Here is a 4,357-nt window from a genome sequence, read left to right on the forward strand (position 1 = left end):
ATCCCTGGAAGATATTGTTAAAACACAGATTTTGATTCAATAGAACTGGGATGGGGCTCTGAGATTCTGTCTTCTAACCTCCTTCAACCCCCTAGTGATACCCAGCTGATGATCCAAAGACCACACTTTCCATAGTAAGGGTTGTATAATATATATTTTAAATACGCAGAAGAAGAAACATACAGTGTTGAGAATGTAAATTAGTTTACAGAGGACTGAGGAGGAGGTAATAAAAGAGTGGAAGAAATAAGTGTAGTGCATTATTTGAAAAGTTTGGTAAAAAAAAGAAGATCAATGGTAAAATATCCCCAATAACAAAAATAGCCTAGGGAAGAAATTTTTTAAGGTAGAGAAAAGTGAATCATATTTTGATACTGAAGGAAAGAATAATGAAAGATTGATGACGTGAGGGTGATAAAATGGATAACCAATTAGTATAATTACTAGACCATATAGAAAGGGTGAGGAGTTTAGGTGGAGCTGCTAGAACTAAAAAGAAAGAGATGAAATATGGACACATAAGAAAAGATACAGGAGGAGGAGGAATTGGTATTCCACATAGGGTCAGATGGCTTTAAATTTTTTCAGTGCTAAGAATGATGGGCTTTTAAGAGATGAGATTGATGGAGGCTACGCCAGGTGTTACAGAAGAATGTGTAATACTACTCAGTCGTAGGGGAGATAAGGGTAACTAGAGTTAAGAGTTCAAGGAATTATGAGGCCAGGCATTGGTGGGTTATATATTAGAATCTTGATACTTCCATACATTGTTTATTGAGTATGAGTAGGTCAAATCACAGAATGTATGAGAAGATGCCTAGGGAGTTAAAGTGTCATATTTACAGCTAGAATCCCTGGGTGGTACAAATGACTAAGTGCTTGGCTACACACCAGAAGGTTGGTGGCTCAAATCTACCCAGAGTTACCATGGAAGAAAGACATGTTTATCTACTTCCAAAAGATCACAACCATTTAAAATCCTATGTAGCACAATTCTGCTCTGACACAGATGGAATAGCCATGAGTTGGAAACAAATCAAAAGCAACTGGTTTGTTTATTTTATAGTCTGTCTCCTTCCACACATTCACCTCTACTTGCCAGTTTCTTAACTCTTCACTGACAGGAGGTTCATACTTGTAACTCATGTAGAAATGACTCACTAATGTCACAAAATTTTTTTAGGAGCCTCCTAGTACTTTCTTCAAGGTATCCTTCATCTCTTTATCCCAGAGGCTATAAATCATGGGGTTGAAAAATGGAGTCAAAACTGAGTAGAACAAAGCAGTGAACTTCTGCATGCCCTGTGCTTGTTCTGATCCTGGGCTCACATATGTAATCATGACAGATCCATAGAATAGAAACACCACAGCCAGATGTGAGGAGCAGGTGGAAAAGGCCTTCTTTTGGCCAGCAGCTGAGGGTACCTGCATCACAGCCCTGAGCACCATAGTGTATGAGCCAATAATGCAGAAAAAATTGGTAAAGATGAGGAGGGAGCTTATGGTGCTGAATGTGAGAACAGTCCCAGGGATTGGGACACAGGCTGAAGCCAGGTCCAGCAGAGGATCCAGGTCACATAGAAAGTCATCAATCACATTTGGGCCACAAAATGGCAGTTGAGTAACAAGTATCACTGGGATCAGGAACCAGAGGAAACCATACACCCAGCAAAAGACGACTAGACTGGTACAGAACTTAGTAGTCAAGACTGTGAACTAGTGCAGGGGTGGCAGATTGCCAGGAACTGGTCATAGGTCATGATACAGAGAAATAAGCATTCAATTGTGCCCAGTGAGAAGTACAGCTGCAGGAGGCTCTGAGTGAAGGACATCGTTTTGGTCTTGGAGAAGAAGTTGACCAGCATGTTGGGCACATCGGAGTTGACATAGCAGATCTCCAGGAGGGAGATGTTGGCCGGCAGGACGTACATGGAAGTGTGGAGTCGGTATTCCCAGTGCACTGCACACACAATGGATATGTCTCCAAGGAGAGTCAGGATGTATATCACAAAGAATATGGAAAAGAGGAACAGCTGTATTTCCCAGCAGCAAGGGAAGCCCAAGAGAATGAACTCATTCACCATGCGGGAGAGATTTCTGGCTTCTGAGATCATTTCCTTTTGTCCTGTGGGGATTGTAGCAGAAATTATATACTATACAGTGAATAATGTCTCCTAATGCCTCCCTAAGAGAGTGAGCATACTTTCCTGATGATAGGGTGAAGGTCTGGACCAGTGGTTTCCATTTTTCTTTTTTAATTGGGCACCAAAAAAAAAAGTAGTTGAGCGTAAAAAAACTATGAGTTCTGACTCATAGCGATCCTATAAGACAGAGTAGAACTGCCTCAAATGTTTCCGAGGAGCCACTGGTGGATTTGTGCTGCCAACCTTTTGGTTAGTAGCCATAGCTCGTCATAGTTCTTAACCACTCTCATATGATCATTTACTTACATACTAGATATAAAACACTGTCAGTCAACATTGTTTATACCAGTGAAGCTTTTTGAAAAAAGTTTCTTAGAATTAAAATAAAAATAGAAATTCAAATATTCCTTTTCTGCTGTAAGGGTAAATACAAGTTGAAAAAAAAAATCCTGCAAAAAGGAAAGGGACTCCCCTCTTTCTTTCCTTAGAACATTTACTTTAGAGAACTTGTAACTGTGATTCTTTTTCTGCATCTTTGAAATGTATATAAATCCTTTAAAAAGCTAAATAAGCCTCTTGCCAGTTTTATAACTCAGGATCATTTCCTCAAGAATGTGGGAGCCATCTCTCTGGCATGTATTCATCAAGGAAGATGGCTCTCCTTTCTCTTAGTTTCTGTGGCAGGATAAGGAGGCTAATTTCTTCAATTGCAAGTCTTACTTGCTCCAAGTTACAAAACTATCTCCTGTAATAAAGAGAGGGAAAGTTTATTTTTCCTTTGGATGAAAGCAATTAACAAGCACAGGTTGGTACTTAAACACCAGGTGAATTTAAGATGAAGTATATGTGACAAAAATCTAGAGAACATGTGAGAAATGAGTTGTATCTGCTTGGGTATATAAAAGGTCAGATTTCTTTCTGTCTTTGCAATCTCTTTAGAGGATTGCCTGTGTAAAAACGGCATGGTGGCCACATCAGACCTCCTCCTCTAACTTCACAAGGGGAAAGAGAGAGAATCATTGTCAGTGTCAACAGCCCCAGGCTGATTTCTATGAGGTGGGGGTCCTCTCTCCAACCTTTTTACCAATTCTGACACCAGCTGGACCTCCCACAACACTCTCTACTTTTCTGTTGGGTCCGATAATATGTTGTAATGGCCACACAGAACTCACAGACAATAGTCAGAATTATGGGGCTTATTAGGCAATTTACAGATTACAATTCAGAATCAGGAACAATTTAGTACACAATTCTTTGGTCAGGATATCTTCTCAGCCATGCCCACAGGGAGACCTCTCCATGGCCCTCGGTTTCTTAACCCTTGGCCCCACACCTCAGGCTTCTTGGGGTGGGCTGACTTCTGCCGTGCTTGGGCAAGTGTTACAGAGCTCTTTAGCTCCACTGATAAGTGCCCAGAGGCACCTCACTCTGCCAGTAAGCCTCGGTCTGAAGGTGTTCCGCTCTCTCCCTCTTGGGCCGGTATTCCCACTGTAGTAACCACCTTGCTCTGTGGGCCAGGAAACCCACTGTGCCATTTTGCATCGGTCCCCTGGTTCTGTTGCTGCTATTTCTCTGCCACCACTTCTCGCTGTCTTTCACCATCTCTGGTGTTACAGCTCTCTGTCTCTCTGTTCCCTGGGTCTAGGAGGTTCTCAGTACAGGGACCTTGGTCCAAAGGATGTGGCTCTGCTCCCATCTCTTCTTCTTGGTGTTAGCGTGACTCCCCCCTGCTCTGAGATTTGCTCTTTTAAACTCATTGGATGGCAAATCTAACCAATTTCCTCATTAGGGTTCCATATACATATTTGCATGGTCCCACCCCTACAAGAGTGCCATGCACCTTACTTGTATTATTAACAAGCTGTCTAATTCCCTTGGTGGGCCACAACACCATGGCTAGGAAGACCATATGAAAGTGATCCATTATACCACAGCCTGTGGTGTGCATCATATTCTCGCTTAATGCTAATTCAATAATAAAAATATTTTCTTTCTCTTCTACCTTTGTAGAGAAATTTTCTGGGTTGGCAGGGGATTTTGGGTTTAATTACATTTCCCCAACACTGCATCCCTTAGTGGGCTGCCTGGTATGCCTCACTTCAGAGGGTAGTGGTTCTCTTCAAGTTTTCTTAACATTATTTCTCTGGAAAAAAATCCCCATAAACTTCTGCAAGAACTTAACTCCCCAAATCTGTGAAGAGTTTAGTAGTGTT

At 41.6% G+C, this 4,357-nt stretch overlaps 1 pseudogene; it reads right to left on the minus strand.

The window, feature by feature from the left end:
* Nucleotides 1–1,179: 1,179 nt before the first annotated feature.
* Nucleotides 1,180–2,244, minus strand: LOC100673255 (olfactory receptor 11G2-like; annotated as a pseudogene).
* Between the last annotated feature and the right edge of the window lie 2,113 nt (nucleotides 2,245–4,357).

The sequence above is a fragment of the Loxodonta africana genome, chromosome 10 (genome assembly GCF_030014295.1).
Source record: "Loxodonta africana isolate mLoxAfr1 chromosome 10, mLoxAfr1.hap2, whole genome shotgun sequence".
Lineage (NCBI taxonomy): Eukaryota > Metazoa > Chordata > Mammalia > Proboscidea > Elephantidae > Loxodonta > Loxodonta africana.